At 36.4% G+C, this 23,856-nt stretch overlaps 1 protein-coding gene across 1 annotated transcript in view; it reads right to left on the bottom strand.

Annotated features, from left to right (window-relative positions):
• LOC128742329 (protein Wnt-1-like) overlaps positions 1–12,518 on the bottom strand; it is a 36,283-nt gene extending 23,765 nt beyond the window's left edge. The window contains exon 1 of the mRNA XM_053838661.1: positions 12,328–12,518. The gene's annotated coding sequence lies outside the window, so the exon portion shown is untranslated. The remainder of the gene's footprint in view (positions 1–12,327) is intronic.
• Positions 12,519–23,856: the final 11,338 nt, after the last annotated feature.

The following is a 23,856-nucleotide window of genomic DNA, read 5'->3' as shown; positions in this document are numbered from 1 at the left end:
TAGGCCTCAATTACTTTGGGCGACTTTGCTGGTTGCTAGTTAACGAGTGTGCGAGTTGACTGTAAACTCGACTGGTGTCATCATGTCTACTCGCAAACCCGCTAACTCGCTTAATGTAATTGAGGCTTTATTTTATCAACACTTTTCGAGCGGTGTTGTCAGAAATTACACATTAGAATAAACACTTGAACTTTTTGATTTAATTTCGTTTAAAAAATGAAATCAATGCTTAGTTAAAAATGTAGTGCCTGGGGACGTTACGCTAGTTTGTGAACCATAACCTTCCAGTTACCAATCCCCAACGCCCTACCCACAGTAGTGCCTACTGTGATGCTAGTAAAACCAATGAGAAGATCGGTTAACCAATCCCGGGGGACTGCTAGTCGCTTCAGGGCCTTAAGTAACAGAGATACGTTGCTTTTCTTGCGAGACAGTGCGGTTAGTTGCAGGACATGCAAGCTTATATTACTAAAAATTTAAGCAACGAGCGACAAAAGAAGTACTTAATTCGGATAAGAACAATCGGCAAAGGAAATTTGACACTTCTGCAATGAATTTTCTGAAGAATTTTCGGAACATGGGCCTTAAAGTTTCGGAGGTATGTTGTTGTGAGGAAATGATGGGAAAGGTAGAATAATATTAAAATGTGTTATGGATATCGGATAGCTCATATCAAAATTTGGTCTTGTGACATAGTTTGCTCCTTTAAGGCCAAAAGAATAACTAAAGGGTGTCCCACATCAAATTGCAGCACGGAAGAAACGCTGTAGAAAATTACCTGATCGACCGATCCTTTTCAAACTTTTAGACAACAAAATATAACCCATCAGTAAGCTTTTGGCATATTTATTTCATTCAACTTCAATACCATAACCGTATGCTCGTACCTTACGCTTAACTCAAACTCAAAAAGTTTAAGTCTCACCATTCATGATGATGAGAGAGTTGAGAATTTTCCACCCCGAAAAAAAAATAACCATAACACGAAGATAAAAATTATTGTAGAAGTAGGATACAAAATACAGTAAAACCAATAAAATTTATCATCAGAAAAGATAGCCAAACCATCAAACTTATTGTTGTCCACCATATCTTTTATGGTTTTCAGAGATTCTACCATAAAAATGACGGGTTGTTAACAGGGATGCCACATATAATTCTGTGTTTTTTGTTGGAAAAATCTGACAATCTGTACAGCGAGGAAAAATATCTGTGCAAAAATCTGTCCAATGCAAAACAATGAGAGTGAAAGAGATAGAGAGTCATTTTGCTGACTATTTCCATCTCTTTCACCCTCATGTAAAAGCTCAAAAATCTGTTTAATCTGTGTAACTTGGCGAAAATCTGTATTCTATGCATACAGATTCTGTACAGGCGATTTCTTTCAAATATCTGTTAAACACAGAATAATCTGTGCATGTGGCAACCCTGGTTGTTAAGTTAACAATAAAAAATCTAGTTTTTCTCGAACAAAAATTTTCATTTACAGTAAAAGTTATCGTCCTTTTATGGTAATTTTTTAGGCGAAAAAACAAAATATAATTTAAAAAGGCAGCAGATTTATGATGAAATATGGCCAATTCCATAGCATAAAATAAGAAACAAAAATATGAATAAAATTTTAATTTGAGACACTTTTACAATAAATTTACCATAAGTTTCAATGTTTATAATAAAAACTGCTGTAGATGCATTGTGTCTACTACAAAGTTTAATGTGAATTTTTTTTCGGATAAGAAAAATTACATTAAATTTTGTAGTATAGGATTGTTCCATTCTCGCTGCCATCTAATAGGCAGCCCCACGACGAGACTCGGTAGAAAGGTAACCTAACTAAACTATAAACTATTACGAAATATCTAGAAAAATCGACTCGGAACATTCGGAACGAAATAGGGACATAAAATGGATGATTGGTACCTGGAACTGCAGAACGCTAAATTTCGTGGGTAGCGACAGGATGCTACTCGATCAGTTACAACTCCGAAAGTTCGGCATCGTGATACTGCAGGAGATCTGTCGCCAAGGCGAGGCGGTAGAGAGAATCCGTGGCGGTGAGAGAATCTCTGGCGGTGGAACCAATGAACCAATGAGGCAACGGGATGGGAAGAACGCAGGATCACATAATGGACTGATAAACCATTGGATGTGTACTATTCCGACATAATGACAAGTCCAAATATTACGAGAAACTGAACCAAACTGAAGTTTTGGGAGCGTCTTAGTAGAATACAAAACCTGGAAATAAAAAGAAAAGTAATCCAACTAATCTAACTAATTATTTAATTCCATAAACCAAACTCGCAAGGATTACAATGAGGCGGAACGAAACATAACCTAGGAATGGTCATGGAAGATAGTAATGCCCCAACACCTGAGCTCTAGGAAATTGAGTTGCTGATAGCCAACAATGCCGCCTGTAAGGACTGCTTACCAGCAAAGTTTTTTAAACATGACCGAGAAACACTGGTAATTGCTTTACACTTGGGTTTTCACATCCTATTGCGCCGGCACTCCCCGATAGCCCAAGGATTCGTAAATTATTACCTCCCATGAAGGAACGCACGCCACTACGGACCAACTTTTTACCACCCGATAGCTCTTGCAGAAATGCCTTTATTGCCTTCAATGCAGCATGAGATACAGTCGATCGAGACCAGCTATGGCAAATAGTGCACGAACACGGTTCTCCAAACAAACAACTGATCGAGTAATGAATTACGCGCCCAACTCAAGTGCACTCTCGAGTCCCTTAGAGATGCCGCGGTGACCTGCATGTCATTTAACATCCGGGTAATCCAACGAGCAGCCATCGAAGAGACAGGCACGATTTTCACCAAAGGTAGCCAATTTCTAGCGGCGGCGGCGGGTGCGGCGAACGATATTCGGTGGAGTACAAACTGAAAGCAAAGAGTGGCGGAGGCGTATGAATCACAAGCTACAGGCACTGCTTGAAGAAATTCCCATCGTACAGGAGGGCCTGACATGTCGTAAAGATGCCGGACGACGATGCCGGGTAGTCCCTGTTAGGAAACCGGTTGTGCCAGTTTTGGTAGAGGCTGAACAAGTGTAGCGCGCTTATATAAAGGTTATAGAGATTGCTATTTGTCAGTCCTCGGTGGTTCAAGGGCTACACAATATCGGCGAATGTTGTAGGCCTGTACAGAAAAGTTGGTTCGGTTCCATTGGTTTCCATTAACTAGTAAGTGCTACTTCTATGATCCTTCATTTCCCCAGTATTATCCCACCTTAGAAGTATCCCTAAAACACTTTTCTTTCGTTGTTTTCTTCTACCATTCCCTTCGTATATTGGAAAGGCTACCGTTATAAAAATTGTTGAATAGTTCCGCATCATATACCCTCTAATAACATTCTCAATGTGGAATATCAGTTAATTAATGGAGTCTTGCACTTGGTCATTTAAATTTGCTAGTAAGCAAATTAGAGGGTCATGCAGTTAGTTCATAAAGCTAGATACATGTATTTCAATGACTATCATTCAAACTGGAATTCAGGGAAGCACGTACCATCGATCAGAATAAGGATCTCGTGTGTTAAGTACAATTCGGTCCCACATAGTAGTCGTGCTGCAATACCACTCTTTTGTGTCTTACATTTCGTTCTGGTCACTTTTCGAACAACATGCAGCTAAAATTATTTAATTGTTGACCATTTCGTTCATATGCTACATCCAGAAATGTTTCTGGTTTAGCCCTCCTAATCCTCAAATAATCCTTGCAAAACGGCCACTTCAGAACCGCTTAAGACAACCTTCACAGGTAACTAACTACTTATGGTACATGCTCGCCGCAGGCCTTCTGAAGCGAACCACGTAAACGTTCATAGTTAAAAACCTGTTGATGCTTCTTCTAGTCTGGAATTATTATGTGGCTGTTCTCACAGGCAAACCCGTGCTGTTTACAACTCTGAGGATCGTTATAACAATACCTACTTAGAAAATACTACCTCTAGAAATTCAATTAACAATAAGATGATGTGTTCTCGTTGTTCTCGTTAAGTACAGAAACATACTACCATGTACGTTGGGATAAATCTTGCAATGTCGGATACATTTGTAGTGAAACTTGATACAAAAAATGCTGTATGTTTTAATAAATCATAAATGTTCCATTTCTTTTACATTTTTCATAAATGTTTTTTTCTTTTTAAATAATCTTTTACTTTAAACCAACCCCTAAGCGTTGTTAATAATAGATTTTTGGCCCGTTATTGATGAGATATTTCTTCCGCATATTCAGCAATTATTTTTATCAGTGTGTGAACTCCTACTGCGTCACACTGAAGTATTTTAATTCTTGCTCAAGTATCGCCTGGGTAAAAGATTTGAAGTACTCCACCGGCTGATGAATATGCGCTTGCACAGCCATAAAGCAATGTTATGGTAGATGCAATTTGAACGGCCACGATGCATTAAGCGCATGGCTTGCAAATGATGGTGCACCTTCGTGAGTGCATAAATTATTACCGTAGATAGAAGGTTTCGCCCGGCTAGGGAGGATACAACGTTGCGTCACTTTTTCTTTTCTCGCAGATTTATTGCTATCCTCGTAGGAAATCGCGACTCCTTCGGCTAGCCTGTACGACCGTCTGACGTGCTCCGTGGCAGCTCAATTAGCATTCTAGTTGAGTACTATTGTGCACTAAAACGATGACACTTGAATGCCAAGAATCAGCGCAAGCTTGCATCCACGTGACTGCGATTTCTATGCTCCAACCTAGCGCTTATACACAAGACGTTGAGAGCGGCTATCCTCCATAAGCGGTATTGTTAATTTGTGAGAAAGGAAACACGCATTTGTACATGTCCTCGCCAGAGAGTGTTTGAGAAATTGACAAAATAAATAAAATAAACGTTTTAATGAACCGTGTAATGCGAAAGTTGGGAAATTATCGATGTTGCAAAAAGCAAACGTAACCGTCTTGTTTGTTTCTTCTTGCTATGATTCACCCACCCTCCGGAGCCGGCGGCCATCCATATTGAAGGAAGTACCGACTCCAGTGACGACGGAAAGCATTTCTCCTTATAATCCCCCTAATTTTTCCTGTTTTTCGACGACGACTCCAATTCTTTGTTGTTGTTCATCTGCGTTCAGCACGCCACCCCCACCCCCCTTCCTCACGTCGCATCAAGCCAACTATATTCGGAAAATGTTCTCTCCTTGTCGGTCTTTCTCTTTAGTTACCATTCTCAGAATGCGTTGTTTTGGCGCACATTTCATCATTGCCATCGCGACGGACATACGCACGCCTTTGTGACCCGAACCGGGGAAAGTTTTTTTTCCCATTCTTGGTATTTAACTGCAAATCCTAAACTTATTACATACATCTTTTCATAAAATCAGTTTTACTACGGGGTGTTGAAATTGAGACAGGAAAAAACATATTTTGTTTCACAAATGTGCGCCAAAATTCAAAATGGTAAAAAATATCAGAGCACGACAAAGATTAACTTGAAAAATAGAAGATAATAAGTAAAATTAACATACCATTAACCTAACAATTTATAATCAAAAATTAAAGAAATACAATTACCGACAACACGAAACTAAGACAAAATTAGTCAGTATTTAAAAGAAATCGCAGAAAAATTTAAGAATCAATTTTATGGAAAAATGTAATAAAACTACTTTACATATCATCCATATAAAATACTTTACAAAGTCAGAAATTTTATTTATCCTGTGAAGAATAACTCTCTGCTTGAAACGACGTGAAACGTCATTCCAATAATTTTGAATATTTTTTTGACAAAATATCCTATTACGTCCTCGAGTTTTGACTACTAAATGTACTAAACTGTATGTACTACTGTATGTACTAAATTGCATCGGTTACCCTACCAGGTTTGGCATCCGAGAACACACCTTAATCATTCCCTAATTTCCAATTTCATATTCACAAACTCAAATTAAGACACTATATCGATATATCCTTCCGCTCGGACTGCTGCCGCTGCTGCCGACGGCGCACATGTGGGAAGCGGACAAGAGCGGACGGAATCCAATAAAAACAAAACTGCGTTTTTCACATTATTAAACGAATCGATTCCGAAAGTACACAGAATGCCGCCGACGCCAAGTTATGAACGAACGGTACGTATGCTGGAGCGCTGGTAAACTTATGCTTACCAGCCGTCCTCTGACTGAGTGGAGCAAAGCAAAGCAGTAGTGTGGCCACAATAGGGGAGCCGTGTTTTGGGGGGTTGGGGGAGCAGCCGACTGACAGCAAATTTCGTTTATTTCCCAGCCGCCGGCGAAGGAAAAAAGGAAAATCGACGAGTAATAAAAGTTATGAGGCCGAATTTATGTCGATTTTTGGTTCGGTTCGATTAACCTTACTATTTATGGTATATATGATATTCAATATCAGTTCTAAGGATTACTTTTTTGTCTCTAATTTCGTTGATAGGTAAAGTGAAGGAATATTCGGAACGATGCATGCTTTGGAGGTCCTGCAACACGTGCATGTCTGTATAAATTGAAAAGCAGCAGGAATTTATCTAATTGCATTTTTTGTATTTTCTATTTGTTTACAATGAAACAGCAGCGTGCAACGATCTGCTACTCCAGCAGTCCAACTGAATTCTCAGAAGCAACATAATCATTTTTGACGAGAAAGTTTTCCGAACAAACCAGACGTCGTAAAAATAAAACTCGAAGTAAACGAAAGTTCGGTCATAATTTTCCTATCCCCAATGGGGAAGTTTGGAAATAAATTCGAACACATTTCTTCTGTTAAGTGTAGGCGCAAGCTGGCACCTCTCGATAAATGTTTTAAATGCTACTTCTGGAGCAAATAAAAAATCTAAACAACGCGTTAAACACGACATATAAAAGTAAGTGGTTTTTCTTCTACAATTAAATTTACTAAAAAGGATATTTAAAAGCTTTACCTGTGACACATTTTTTCTCTTAACGGAAATGAAAACTGCAATTCTGAAGATGTAAATATAGTGAAGCTTGAATAATAATGCAGTCTAGATCATGAATGTTTTACCAAGTATATTTGTTGGTACGGACTCTTGCCTTTCCTTATAATAAAGTCAGGCATTATTCGGTAGTCTTGCCAATAGACAAAGAGTGATAGAAAAAAGTAGTGAAGCGAAAGGGGTCATTGAAGCGCTTATTAGATTTGCAGTTCGTATACTATACGTATACTATTGAATAGATATGGAGATACATTGATAACACATTTTGTTATTGAGTAGATATTTAAAACAGTGGTTGTAAAATGAGTTTAATAAATGATTTTGTTGTCATATATTATTTTGACCTTAATGACATTCGAAATATTTCATATTTTTTTAATGATTAAAGAAATCTTTGGATTATAAATATTTTATAAAATGATTTTTTAATATCTCATATACTACTACATTTGTTATTCAATACCCTAATAATACTAAAATATGTTATTCTAAACTCTGAATCCGGTCATGTTATTGCTTTGTTATTCAAATAACACAAGTACACTCAAGTCTTTTTTTACACGGTTTGTTTTTTTCGATTACTCAAGAACGGTACAACTTAGGAACCATTTACAAACTACGTAACGAATGTCGGGCCGATCTCAAATGTATTGAGAAATAAATAAATGGTCCCTAAGTTGTCCCGTTCTTAATAATCGAAAAAACAAATCGTGTAAAAAAAGTACTTGAGGGTAGTTATTCTTTGGGCCTTAAAGAAGCCAAATTTTGATATATTTTTTTGTTATTTTACCAACTATATCAGCCAAAACAAGACCAAATCTTGACCAAAACAAGACTAACGGTAACGTTACGAAATACGACGGAGGGTATCTGGGACCATATCATGGAACCCGGACGAACCAAAAGACTCACACAGAATCGTTGGGATTCTTCGCATTGAAATCTTGTAGAGGAATTCTGAATAATATTCGTATAGAATGCGTTGCTTATAGAACCAGCATTGTTGTATGAGATGAGAAGCTAAATGATGAATTCCCAGGATATCTATAACTCGCTAAAGAAATCCTCTTTACTATGAAATAGGAATCCATCCTTAAAGCAGGGATCCAGTATGTGTTAGCACTGTTAATAAAGGAAGACAGTGCAAAGAATACAATGAAAATAAGACTAAAATACGCAGAAAAAACAACAAAGAGACGGTTACAATTCACCGGAATACAATGACGGAACAGTGATAAAAATGATGGCAAAAATACGATAAACAGTTGGCGGAAAAATGACAAAAATGCGACGGAAATAACGTGAAAATACAATGAAAACACAACGAAAAGACCCCAAAACTGTGACAGATAAAATACGATAAAAAACAGCAAAGATGTGTTTAAGAAGCATCATACAGACAATAAAACATACAAAAAATAAACGACGAAAAGACGAAAAGATCAGCAAGACAACGAAAGAAAAATAACATTTTTATTGTCTTCATTACAAACAGAACAAAAAATAACAAAAAACGTAGAAAAAGCTGCAAAATGACAATGAAAAGACGTCAAAACAGCAACAAAAGACTGCCGAAAATATGCACGAAACGACGAAAATATGATAGAGAGATCGCACCAAGGCTATGCAAAAATAAACGACGAAAAAAAGGCAACAAAGAGATGACAACAAGATCGTGAAAAGGTGCCGAAAATGGTAGTGATGAACAGAAAACGATAAAACGACGAAAAGACAACAAATGAACTTCAAAAACGCAACAAAAAGACGAAAATATGACGAAAAAGTGAAGACAAATTGCGAAAGCACGATGAAGAAAAGATGAAAGACGACAAATCTATGGAAAAGACACCAAAAAAGCGACAAAAATGCCAAAAAACAGTGCAATACGACAAAATGTCTATAAATAGATGCAGAAAATACAATAAAGACAACAAAACAACCGGCCGCAAGAAAACGCCAAAAAATACAAATCACGACCAAAAATGCCAAAGACGACAATAAAAAATGACAGAAAAGCGCTGAAAAGAGACAAAAAGACGATGTAAAGATGACAGATTGCCAGATGACATATATAACGGAAAATGACTAACAAACGTTAAAAAACAACAAAAAAATGAGGGGACAATTTCGGAGTAGTGGTAGGCATTCACGTCAGTCACACCGAGGACTGTCACTTAACATTCCAACCCCGCAGAAGTCACGAATGGCCCAAGCTGTTAAAATGAGTACAATCAAATTAAAGATACAAACAAAAAACGACAAAATGTCGTCAGAGGCGACGGAGTATATTTGGCAACAAATACAAAAGATTAAAGCCAAAAGACGACCAAACCAAACGACTAATGAAAGATAAAATTTGGAAAAACTATACTAACGCTCAAATGAAGCACAAATGGCGGTTAAACTTTAATTTAAACCAAAGATTTAATTTAAAATTTGAAACGTTATTTAGAAAATTAAGAAATTTTTTTCAGCAAAACCTGGCATCTTTCTTTTGAGATGCTGGCGGTAAGCATGTTACTCGAGCGTCAACCGTCAAATTTGTTGAAGTTCAATACAATCAGAGTTTTAATTACCATAAAGATTTTTACATCATCGGAATACAAAGGTCGGCAGTCAGGTGACAGGAGAGCGGATAGTTCATTTGCAACAAAAGAAAAGAGCAGTGGTCCAAGGTTGCTCCCCTGTGATACGCCAGCGTTGTTTTTTATGTATGGATATTATCACTACCACCAGCATTTTGACCTATTGTGATCTTATCTGGGTGTTATTGTTCTGCACTTCGTTATTTTTGAAGTATCGCTATAGAGTGAGCGAACTGCTTATTATCCGTGCTTAAAGAGTCGGTGTTTTCACCCCTTTTTTCCTTCTACTCTTCTTACTACTTTTCAACCAAACTAGCTCTAGAACCAGGAAGGGGGGAGACTAGTTACAATTTGTCCTTGGACAAGACGCTTAATTCGCACCTCGAGCAAGTATCATTCTTATAACCAGCCCCGGCTAAAGGCTTCATGGTCGGTAAAGCAGAGTTCAGCAAAGGGTGAGGGTGTGTATGTGTGTATGTATGTGTTTCTTACTACTTTTGCATTACCAATCTCATTCCTAGAACCAGGAAGTGGAACAAGTTATAATTTGCCTTTGAACAAGAGGCTTCATTCGCACCTCAAGCAAGTGCCACTCTTATAACTTGCCCTGGTAAGAGGCTTCATTGTTAGTAAATGAAGAATTTAGTAGGAAGGATGTGGAGGGGCTTGAGGATGAACCCATGCCCATAAACCTAAAGTCACTTAACATCGAATGGCCTGATTCTACTAAGATTCGAACCCACGACCACTCGCTTGTCAAGGCAGCCTCGGTAACCTTGCGGCTACAGGGTCCCCTACGCCAGCGTTGTTGCAGTATAAACCAAACATTCGGCCTTCGGATCTTCACACTCAGCCTACGTCCTTCGTCTAATTTTCTGCTCACTTTGTCTTTCTGTCTTATCCCGCCATCAGGATTCTATAAAAACTCTAATTTACTTTGCCCACTAATTCCTTTTTCTATTGGAAAGACTACCGTTAAAAAAATTATTCGATTAATGCATTGCTTCATTATAAGCTAAAATAAAAACACGAAGTTGAATGTAAGGTTTAGTAATTTTACTCAGTTTAATTTTTATAACGTCGTGTTAGTTTATTCTCAGTTAGTTCCATTGCATGTGAACCAATATCCTACAACAGCGCAAATTATATCACAATAAGATCTCATCAATAATATAACAAAACGCAGGCCACCACGGGTGTAGTTAAATTTGCAGTTTTATTAAACTTAATTGAAGATTTTCTCGTCCTAAGGATTTTTAGAGCTTGCCAATTTGCTAATTTTATTCCTTTCGTCTTAACCGTATCCGGCGGAATTCATTTGGCAATTTTTTTTAAGTAAACCTGTGGCACTTCAGCTGTAAGTACCCTATACCTGCCTCTGGCCATATCATTGCGATCGCAAAGAAACACATAAAAGTTGGCGGAACGCCTACTTTAAAGGTTAAAGGAAACCTTTTGCTGTTATGATAGGTGTATTTCAGGTAAGCAGTTGTTAGAAAGTCCGCGAAGAAAATTAGCATACATCTAAATAATCGAGACATGTGATAGAATTTGAGCAAATGCGCCAAGGTTGTAAAATCCCAGCAGTAAAACACTAATAAAGCTACGTTTAATAGTTTTGAATTGTTTATCGGTAGCAGTCTGCCGCTGGCAGTCAGTGTCTTGAATAGTTTGCAATGCCCACTATACTTAGCATTGCCACCAGAATAATCGGTACCTATTAACGCCTATGACGGATTACTACAATTTTTAATAGGTATGGGAATGTTGAATGCCGCACCCTTAAGTTTGACTACTATCATGTACGTTTTTAAAGAGCACAGTTTGATTACTGCTGACTATGGATGGAAATGGCTGGACCATAAGTTATCTATTGATTAACTTTTCTATTTGAAGTTAATAGATTTTTAATTAGCATATCAAATTTTAACATGAAAACAATACCTGAAATCTAAAAATGAAAGTAACAATCCACATCCAGTTTACACAAAAAAACATTAAAAATAGTAGATATTGTCGTAAGGAAAATGCCATAGATAATTATAATCAATTATTCATTTAATCAATTATTTTATTATTCAAGATTTTCGTTACTTTTAGTTAATGAATTAATTTTGAATATACTTTGCCGTAGTTCACCCGCTTCAATTGCATTTTAAAATCGTTAAAATAAGTTTTACCGACCATACCATAGTATTTGATAAAATTACAAAGAAACGAGCCTGAATTGCTTACGGTAGCATTCGAAGCAGCTTATGACCATTCATATTTCTACCATCGGACATCAGCATGATCACAGCGCTCAGCAGCGCACACTGATATTTTCAAACGACACACTACCGGAGAAGTTCAGGAAAAATAAACAAAACATTTGGAGAAGTACACGAATCGTGCATTACGCTGGAAATAATGTCAATGTAAATAATTGTTTATAGAGTTTGAAATGTACCAATGGATGGATGAACGCCGCCATCACTTGCCCATAGAGCTATGTGTGCAGTAGGTACGTACGTACTTTGACGCGGAATGCCTTCTAACTGTTCCCTCCCACTTCTAACTGTTCCCTCGCATTTTATCATCCCAGGCAGGATACGATCAACGACGGTTGGATTTATGCTAAAGAGAAGCGTTACTGCTTCATTCGTCTTTATGTGAAGCTGCGAGTAGGTATGTCTAGATATCTACGGAGGCTGTGAACTTGGGAAGGGTTCATGTACGCTTATCGCCCCTTCATACGTAACTACGATAGAGAAGATAGTTGGGAAAATTTAAACACCATTAATTAACACGAACCTTTTTGGAGTTGCCGGTGTTGCTTAATGAACCTTTTTACCTCCTTTCGCGTTCGGCGTGCCGTGCGTCGGCCGGGCAGGAACCGGTTGCGCTTTAAGTTGCTTTTGTTGTTGCCGTTGCTGGCTGCAGGTTCACACTGTGACTGTTTGCTATCGGTCGGCCGTCGGTCGGAACGTTTAATCTGGATAGATTTTTCTTCGGTGTTTAGAAATAGTCGGAAAAACACACATTGAGCGCTTGACTCATAAAAAACACAAACACTTGACGCAGCCGCGGGCTTTCACAATACACCACTGCCGTGATAGGTACACACACGGCGGTTCGTTGATTGGGAACGTGTTTTTTTACTCTCCTCGTCGTCGGAAACGCACAGTTTTTCAACGATAATTGAATGTACTAGTATAGGGTGTAGACCGACATTATTTTATTTTATTGAGCTGGGACAGATTGAAAAAGTTTGCCGGTAGCCAGAAGAGAAATTAGCATTTCGCCGAAGGTAACAGTTTGCCGTTGTTTGATGTGTTTTTTAAACAGCTATAGTTTACGGGTGAAATATAAATTAGAATGATATTAAGCAAAATAAATTAAATTGCAGTAACTTGAATCCATCAATCAATGCCGTTGAACAGTGCACCACAGAAATCACGATTTTTTGCATTGATTTCATATAGATAATTACCTAAATGGAACAAATTTTCTTGGAATCCTACGTTTATTAGAGTTGCACAGAAACAAATAGACAGCGTTATTGGTTAGTTTGCGGCAGCTATGGCAAAAATAACTACGCTCGATATTTTATTCGTACTACGCACTGTACTCCTGAGCTAAAAAGTTGGACTTCTTGACTTGACTTCTTGAGTTGACTTCTTGGCACTGCGTACCTGCCGGATATAAAACGATCCTCCATTTACAATAACCTCTTTTTTCTGTGGAAAGGCGAGAGCACCGAATGGAAGCCTGGTTTCGGCCGCTCGATGGTGCTGTGCGACCATAGAGTGCAGCTGAAGCAGAAAAGAAAGACCGAGAGCAATGTGGCCTTTTCGTTCTGCGCCTTGGCCTGGGAGGTCGGAGCAATCGACCAAATGGTGACGCCAAAATGGACATTTTTATGTGAAAACTATGAGGTTCGCACCCACGTTCTTTCGGTTGGTACCCGACAGTTTTACCAACTAAACTACTGCCGCACGCTATCTTAGATAGTCTAGCACCTAATACTGTTTTATTCTCCCAGTTCTATCACATCCCATATGTGCGTCACATTTCCCCATGCGACGATATTATTTGATATTATTTTATATTATTCACAAATTCCCCTACTAGCACGGTTGTCACAAAGTTGTTGCGGTAACCGAAATATGACTAATTTCAGTCGTAATCCAGTTGCCTCAACTAAATGGACGTATATTGTGCTACTTGGGTCGGACATCCGCAACTACCATGGTATTGCCACATGTTATCATATGCATTCCTAAATTATTTGAATAAATTGTGAATGGATTTTTTTTTCAACAAGTAAACCACAAAGCTACTTTTACAAAGGCCGCCCTACTGCCTCCAATCTTTTGGAATTGATATAGGCAATGTTTATGTCAACCATTTAGAAGTATTTTATATGGACTTTCGAGATCCCTCTCCACATTAAGAGGGGGGGGGGGGCTCCCATACAAATGTAACACAAATTTCTGCATAACTCGAGAACTAATCAAGCAAATGGAACCAAATTTGGCATGTGAAGGTTTTTAGAGGCAAGAATTTCTTCTATGGTGAATTTGGACCCCTGCCCACTTTGGGGGGGGCGGGGTGGTTGGGGTTGAGGGTGCCAATACAAATGAAATACAAATTTCTTCATAACTCGAGAACTAATTAATCAAATGGAACCAAATTTGGCATGCGGGTGTTTTTGGAGGCATGAATTTTTTCTACGATGAATTAGGACCCCTTACCTTTTTAAGAGGGGAGGGGCTCCCATACAAATGAAATACAAGTTTCCTAATAACTCGAGAACTAACCAAGCAAATGGAACCAAATTTGACAAGTGGGTGTTTTTGGAGACATGAATTTTTTATGATGGTTTGAGACCCCTCACCTCTGTGGTAGGGGGATAAGGACTCTCATACAAATAAAACAGAAATTTTTGCGTAACTCAAAAACTATTCGAACTCGAGAAATTTTAGACTCTTTCATAAAACATTAGTCAATAACAAGACCACCAAAAACTATCAATAGTAACATTGGATGATTCAGTGCGAGACAGCCACAGGCCGCGAGTGTTGCCGGCGACCTGCCTTCGGAAGCGCCGGCCACTGCGGGGGGCTGCCCCCCGTAGAGATCACCTCTATGTAGATTTATTTATTTTCCTAGATCTACTGACGTCTATTACTTTCCTTCAGTTGGGTCACCCCTGTGAAATGGTACTTTCTACGAAAATATTTTCCGTGAAATGGTACATCCCGCGTAAGGTTTTTCGTGAAATGGTATTCTACGAAACTCCGTATTTCGCGTTATGGTCAACCGAGAATTGGTATTCCGCAAAATGGTATTCGGCGAAATGGTTTGTAATGATGGCGAATATTTAAATTCTCTCCGCTTTATTTTATAAGGCTAAGCATTGGGGGAGTCGTTTTCTACTTTACTGTGAGGAAAATTTATATATTGAAACACCCATGAACACTTCAGAAACTTGCAAAACTCGAGATTGTGACAAAGACCATCCGAGATTCACGATTATTGTACAACATAGTTTAGTTTGTGGCAATGCGAAATTTATCGGGTCAGCTAGTAAGAAATAAAAAAACCCGATTTAATCCACCTAGTGGTGAAAGGAACCTTTGTTATACGGTCTTACTTGGTATTTGAGATAGAAATCGACACGTTTTCGGAACATAAGTCATCTATTGGTTAACGTTGCGTAATGCGTTGGTTTACATAAAATTTTTAAAAATTGAATAAGTTTACAAATTTTGAACAAAATAGGAACACTTTTAAATTTTGATAGATCCTTTTTTCATGTAATTGCTGAGTAAGGATAAGTAAGTTGTTATTAATTTGAGTAAGTGCAAATAAAAGTAAGTTGTAAGAGGAAATCTTATTCTTTAACATATACATTGCCTAGTAAAGGTCTAGTTTCTAGGTTTTTGAACTATGCATAATTTCCTGTAATGCCATTCTATTTGATTCACATCAATAGAGTTTTCTTGAATAATTTTAATCAATTTTTATTAACCTTCGGTTACTCACGCTGTTGTATTTTGTACAACACGTGTAGGTTTTTCAACGCCATATTGTTATAAAGTTACAAATCGTTGTTTATCTAACGAATATTCTTCAATAAACTTATTCTGAGCAAAATGTCATAATTATTCAATGCATTAATAATTTAAATTGTTGGAAAAATAGATCAGCATAAACCGCCATCACAGAAACGAAACAATCAGCATGCGAGGTGTACCGCAATTGACCCCAAGTGGAATTTTCTCTCGTTTCTCCATATGGAAAAATGGTGTCTGTAGGCAGCAAAACTAGCCAATGTAAAATGTTTAAAATGTATCCGTCTGCTGGTAGTCGAGTAATTCGTAGTTAAGGTATTTTTTATAATCAAAGTTCTACAGTTCCTAAACAAGCAAACTTAGAGGTATACTATATTCAGCAAAGTTGTGTATATTTATCATTTGTACAATTTTGTAATATAAGAAAAAGTCATACAATAATTACAAAAGGAGCTAAAATATAAAAACTGAGTTTACAAATTCATATACAATAAATAAGATTTTTCTATCTTAGCTGCAGAGATGGAAGGTTACTGTCTCTAGCAAAATTTCTTGTAATAATATGCTCTATAACTTTGCAGAGCACATCAATGTGTTATATTGACACTGAAAAATAAATAATTTTTTTTATTTCACTTTTAGGGGGATTAATCAAAATTTAGATTCCACCAGACGATAGAGCTTTCAGGACTGGAAGCGACCTAACCAACTAAAAATAGTGACTTTAGTGACCAAAATTTAAAAAATAGTGACCAAAAAGTGACCTAAAGTTTTAGGAAAAAATAACTTAGATTACCTTATTCACGAAGTATATAATGTTGAAAACAACTGAAAATAATCAGTTTGCCCATTTTAAATTTCATTACCTCTTCTTTTAACAAATTTGCTCCTAGTTAGCTTCGAGATATGACGCTGGTTTAACAAGCCAATCGTCGTATGTTCGAATCTCGGCTAGGCGGTGCTGCTAGATAGAATCAGTAGGATTTTTGCACCAGCCCCGTCACTGTCCTGTACTCTAATAGCCGGCTGCGAAAGCTGTCGATGAAGAAGAGTTAAGTCTTAGAAAGACGTTTAAGCCCAGGTTTTTTTTGCAAATTACTACGCTACTTCTTCTCCTAAATCTGCTGTGCATTATAACATCATGTGATCTAATGTACTGCTTCAGAACTGCAACACGCTCAAACAAAGCTTGTACCTACTAGTGGAACATTCGCTGTCATGTTTTTCGATCGGAAAGCTTTTTTAATTTCGATAAATTAACCTTACTAAGTTCTACATAATTTTTATACACTCAAGATTTACTAATATGCTCGCAACAGCTCGTTCGCAACGCCCACTAAGCCACGTGAACTCAGTAAATCGGTACTGGATTCCTGATAATGATGGCATAGAAGGAATTGAACTTGCAGAGAGCAAATAGTGGTATTTTTTAATTTTTCGTGTTAAAAAAATGTTGGTGTTCTCTTGCAAGACTTTATTTTTCAAATTATTACTTTCAGATTGCACCTAAGCAAAGCTGAATTTCAAGAATCACATTATACTTAGCGATTCAGGTTTTAATGGAAAAATTTCCAGCAATGGATAAAACTCTTTCCACTTCCATCGAAATTTGACGAATGGTTCCAAGCGCGTTAAATATTATGGTCAAGCATTTTTCTTCTATCTCTTCTTAAAAGGGAAAATTCACTTTTGATTGTTTTCAAAGATCCTGGTGTTTTTATTACATTCAATGCTAGTAGAATGAGTACTTTGCGTTCACCCAGGCACTTCCCATAATCAATCCCATAAATGTAAGGCGCATTTATTTACATTAAGTTTTCGTCAACTTGTTTGTTCTTAAAGTACCTTTAGAAGACTTAAAAATATTTAAAGTCTTTACTTAAAGATTACAATTGACCCAGAAAACGAAAAGGTCGTCGTTAAAGAAACTGACTAAAGAAATGACATCGAAGCTCAGTCATTCGCGGCCTCCTGTCATCATTAAATCTAATTTGCTCAACGATGATTGTTGTGCGTGACTCTGTTCAATGTTGCTCGAAAAAGTTCTAACAATATTTTTTTCGAGCTCAACATTTAGGTGATTTTATTAACTGTACGCCACAAACTTGATTGCCTGGCGTTTTCCTTTAGACAGCACGGATCGATTTCGTAATGATACGATGATATTTGTTGCCGTTTGCTTGCAGTAAATATTTTCTCCCGCGTTCATCGACTGATACTCCGCAAGTTTTCGAGCAAAAGATTCAGAAGTTTTCATCGAGATTCATGCGCACTTGGTTTCGACGTACCGAAAATGAGTTACTTGTCATTTCTTTAGTCAGTTTCTTTAGTCGTCGTATTTCGATTGTTTTCCCTCAATTCTGACAGCTTTGAAAAATTCGAAAAAGATAATTGAATAGCAAGTTGTTCCAACATGAATGGCAGCATTATGTCCACCTCATACATTGAGCCAAATTCCCAGCGAAGATGCTTCAAGGCAGCCAAAACAAATTCAATTGCTACAATTATTTGATGGACTGCTGCAAACTTTTCATCGCTCGTTGTAATTTCGCATTACACTCCAATTTAATTAGATTTCTTTAAATAATCCATTCAATTTTAAAAATCTCTTCAGCACTAATTACAAGCTGTGCTTTCAATCAGACATAATTTTGAAGCGGAGTTTTAATTAAATGCCCGAAAGAAGAAAAATACACATTTTTTGCCCTTTTATAACCAGTATATTGGTATTCAAAATTTGGCCTGTTTCGGTACTACCGGTTAGACCGCTCTAGTCCATATCCTTTTTGGGAAATTTCTAACGTGCGCTACGCGTACGAGAGACAGATTCATCATTTATACAAAATTCTTATGTTTTAATGTTCATTCATTTCAAAAATAGTTATAAATAAAAGATTTGTTCACAAAAAATTGTAAGTATATTCTGAAAAATGCAAAAAATGAAGTGAAGAAGAGTTTCATGAACATATTTATTATTTTGAGGAGGAAAACTATGTACTTTTGAAAACCTTGAAATCAATGACACGTGTTTAAACCATGTAATCGCCCAGTTAGCTTCGAGGTACGATGCTGGTCTAACAAGTCAGTCGTCGCAGGTTCGAATCTCGGCTAGGCGATGCTGCTAGATGGAGTCAGTAGTTTTTTTGCACTAGTTCCGTAATTGTCCTGTAGTCTAACAGCCGGCTGCGAAGTCTGTCGAAAAAGTCTTTTAATTTCAAGAAACTATTCTAAAGGTTCGATAAACCTAAAACCAAGTTTTCCCAGTCAAACCTCTAGTGCGCACGTTTTCTTTGGTTTGGGGTTATAGTGCGCGCGAGTAACTGTGTTGCAAAAGTTGGCGCGAGTGTTCGAGGGTTAATATCTTTTGACCGGTGCAACCAATTCTTATGAAATTTTGCATATATATTCGTAGTGTCAAAACCTCTCGTTTGATATTAAAAAAATTGAAATTAGGTAAATTATCTTGGTTAAAATCATTATAAATTATTGTTAATTTTGGTGTGGTGTATACGGTTGCTCATAACTTTCAAATTAAACGTCCAATCAAAAAACCATTCAATAGTGATCTATTAGCATATATTATCTTTCAAATGATACTAATAGCGCATAAATCGGTTTGGCCATCTCTAAGAAACAGGCGATAATTATTACCTTGTCAAAACAGGTTTTTTAAGCATAACTTTTAAACTACTTGTTTGTTTTCAATTAAAAATTTCTGAATAATTTAGCTTTAATAAGGGCTTTCATTTGATACTAAGATCGTTGAAATCGGTCATGTAGTTGCGGAGAAACCCGTGTCACGTATTTTTCACATTTTTGCTTATAACTTTTAAACGAAACGTCGTGTCACGAAGCAACTCAATAGTGGTCTACTAGACAATAATACCTTTCAAACAAAAGTAATAGCGAACGATTCGGTTCAGCCATCTCTGAGAAACAGGCGATAGAAAAAATCATTACATACATACACACACACACACACACACACACACACACACACACACACACACACACACACACACACACACACACACACACACACACACACACACACACACACACACACACACACACACACACACACACACACACACACACACACAGACATTGCTCAAATCGTCGAACCCTATCGATTGGTATATGTGACTTGGCCCTCCGGGCCTCGGATCAATTTCGTGTTTTTCGACCAATTTTTAAACCTTTGTTATAGTATAACAAAGGTAAAAAGCTAAACAAGATTGCGAATTCGGAAGTTGCGATCGAGAAGTATTTATAATATAATAATGAAGCTGATAAATAAATTGGAATGATTAGTAAGATTTAAACCTCCAAAGAACAGTGTCGTTATATTCGTATCCAAAAATTACTTTTAATATTACAGTAATCTATTAATCTAACTATTAAGATTTGTGTTTTTTTGCATTCCTGGATGATCCAAGCTCAGTGATCCTTATTAAAACGGAAATAATTCTGATAGTGAACAGACAAATACGTCGTTAGAAAATTCAGGAATAAATGAAAAATATTGCCGGTCGCATTTGTCTTCGGAAAATATTGTGCATATTTCGTGGAAAAAATTGTGTTTTCAACCATTTAAAAAATGGATTCAATTATCTGTAGAATCACTTTGAAAAAATCGCAAGAAGGAAATTTTCTAACTTGAAGATGAGGTGAAATGATATTTGTAAGCATTTTATGATACAACTTTTGTTTTTCATAAAAAATGGTTTGACTCATAAGAGTTGAATTAATTAGGCCATTGCAAAGACGAGTGAAGATAATCTCAGTAGGAATAATTCTACCACAGGAGCTGCCAAGCTACATCCTAAGTTGAATTAAACAACGTTAGGTCAAATGCGAAACAGATTGCCGAGCGAACGGTTTTAACCCTCTAACGGGCAACATCGTAAAAACGATGGGGTCGAGCAAATGATTACTTTATCATGAAAGTACACTCAAAAGAAGCTCGAGTGTTGATTTTCACGGGAAAATATTTATTTGGAGGACCGCTAGGTATGAAAAAGTCCAATTTCTCTTTTTAGTTTTTCATGCCTAACGCTCTACCCAAATATTTTTTCAGTTCAAATATATCACAAAATTGAAAAAAAGCATGTAAATTACTCATAGGAAAAAAATTGAGATCGAACATTTTGTTCTAGATGTCCCTTTTCTTCAATCGTAAAAAAGGAAATATTCGCACTATAATTTTTTCGGAATTTTTTGGAATTCTTGTTTTTGAGAGAGGTTACCTTTACAACGCATGGTCAGAATGATGTGATAGTGTCAGGAAATCTGTTCTGAACATCTTTCTCATATTGTCAATTCAAGACATATTTCGTATGTGACTCTGGAGATCCAAAAGCGAAGGTCGTCTATAGACGGTCTTACCCGTTAGAGGGTTAACTGAAGCGATTACTATGATTTTTTGTATTAAAGGTATTTTAACAAGTCTTTCAGGAAAAATATTGGCCTAAAATTTCTTGGAATAGCAAAACCAATTCAAAAAATAGTTATTCTCTGTTTGTATGGTTTGAAAACCAAAGATCTCTCGTTTAATTGATAATTTTTATAGAAAATTGTGAACTTTTTACATAACATATTGTATTTTTTTGTGGGCTACAACCTTTTAAACAGATAAACTTACTACAATGTAATGAAGGTGCATGGTATTTTGTATTTAACTACAAGGAAACGAATATTTTCGATAAAATCGAACCTGAAACATTCGTTTTCGTCCAGGTAAAACCAAACCACTTATCTGAAACTGTAACACTATAAGTGCCAAATAATAAATACAGGCCTCAAACTTTCAGGAAAGAAACAAGTGTAGAAGTTTTGAATAAAATCGGAGCTCTTTTAAATCACATTAGTATTTTTTCCATGGAATTACTGTATTTGCTTTATCTCCGTCGGTACCTGTCCACTATTGTTCTACTGTTGTTCTAATCAACAAAGCTCGGAAAGTTGACTTTATCCAGGACCTCAAACTAACGTCCCAATTAAACATACCACGTATCGGTTTTACTAATTCCTGCAATAAAAAGTATGACCCAAAAAAATCTCATTAAGGTGACGTGGGCTGGAATTGAGTCCATACTGCTCCAGATGCCGATACCGACATGAATCCAATTTGGTTTGTTGGATGATGATTTTAGTTTTTATCAGAAATATAATTAATACTGTAGCCGGTAGTGGTGATTATTCGAGGGATTTCCGTCCATTCGTTTTGGTCTCAGTTTTGATAGATTAATTTAGACAGTTTGATTTGCTAATTGCAGCGTTAACAGTCGCTTTAACAGACCGCTCAACACATCATTTTGTTCTATTAAAATTAATAAATGTTTGTCTCTGTTTTGTAAATTTCAAGCTTCAAAAACACTGCACTATGGTCCAGAAAGCGATTTTAGACGGACAAAAATGATTGCGCCTAAACGGAATATTCTAGCTCAATGAAGTCTTCGGCAACTTTTTGAATGAAAACATGACGCATCTTTTGAAAGGGTCGTCCAATGTTCAGATGATACCGTAACAACAATTCAAGTAATAATTTTTTAAATAAGTTTGTTTTCCATTTTTTAGTTTCAAAACATTAAAGATAGATTAATTTCCCATAACTTTTCTAAACATTTCAAATTTCTAACTCTTACGTATTTTCAGCAGTGGACGTTTGTTTATGGACGACCCGTAAAATCATATTTCCTCTTATAACTTATTTATCTCAACAAATAGCTCAATATGATGTTCTACAAAAATTTGTATACGTAAGAGAAGAATATTTTTGCAGAAGACTGTTTTGCTTTATCTTTATGAGTTAATAAGTTATAGCCGAATTCAGGTTAAAAACAGACCAATATTACTGAAGCATAACTCAAAAAGCGGCAAACGGATCTTGATGAAACTTTGGCGATTTAATATACACATATGCATAAAGTTTTTAGCAAAAAATGGTGAAGGTGTTATTTTTAAAAAAAAAGATAAAATTCTTTGAATTTTATGATTTACTATAGCTAAAATTGTCGTTTTCTTCATAGATTCACATTCAAGTAATCAAGTATGCGACCACGGAATACTATACACAACAAATATACTGGCAATAACCATGGTTGATACTAAAATAGTGAATGCATTCAAAGAGTTACATTCGCAATCTTGTTTTTAAGCGAAAAAACTAAAAGAATGTTTAATAATAACCTTGAATTAAACGATTTTTACGATCCCTTTAGACACTAACACGGACTTTTACTGTTATACGCGTATATTCGCAATATGTTTTGAATGTTTTTTGAAAATATTTTATAGACTAAAAATAACTGCGATGTGAAAAACGACGAAGATGAAGCAGAGCTGCGGAAGACTTATGATTTGCGCGTAATCGAACTACTTACGAAGGAAATTCCACTAATTGTTATACTTTTCGGGAAATTTACCATTGAAATTCAAGAAGAATTCTATTATGATTTTTAAATCCATTTAAAACTATAAAATTAACAATGGAAATAAATCGGGATTTTTTTTTTTTATTTTCAATCTTAGTATTCCACTGAAACGCTCAAAAAACTTCAGTCAATTTCAACTTTATTAAATATACACCACGTTGATTTATTTGAGCGAATGCACGAGATGCTAATAATTATTAGCAAACATATAACTAACCCTTCAACGGGTAGACTTCTGTAGATAGTTTTTGCTTTGAGAGTCTTAGAGCCATATACGAAATTTATTCTAATTGGATAACACAATATCTGTGCTGAGAATAAATTGACATTTTGGCATCAGCATTGCAACATTCTGACTATGCGTTTAAGAGTTCTTATGTTTTAAAATCAAAAATTCAGGCAAATTGTGACGAAAATAATTGCACGATTTTTGTCAATTTTTACTTTTGAAAACATAGGACATCTAAAACAAAATGTTCGACCTCAAAAATATTCAGTGATGAACAACGCACTGAGTTTTGTAATATTTGGAAAAAACAAGGATTGGATATGAAACCCAAAATAAAGATTTTATAATATGCCTTAACTGTTGCTAGTCCAGATTATTACTTTTGCATGAATATCAAATTGACTTTCTTTTGAGTGTGCTTTCTTGAAAAATAGTCATTATCTATCGTTGCCTCTTTAGAAGGTTAAATATGTACAGTTTCGGGAATACACAGAACAATCTATATGTATAGTTCTATGGCTGGTATCCTTTGCCTCCGACAGTGGACAGTGCAAATAGTATTTAGATTTCTTAATTATGTAATTTATCAGCGTATATA

Source organism: Sabethes cyaneus, chromosome 3, assembly GCF_943734655.1.
Source record: "Sabethes cyaneus chromosome 3, idSabCyanKW18_F2, whole genome shotgun sequence".
In the NCBI taxonomy this organism is placed as follows: domain Eukaryota; kingdom Metazoa; phylum Arthropoda; class Insecta; order Diptera; family Culicidae; genus Sabethes; species Sabethes cyaneus.
Note: the sequence above shows the minus strand (reverse complement) of the source record. Positions and strands in the feature narration are given on the sequence as shown.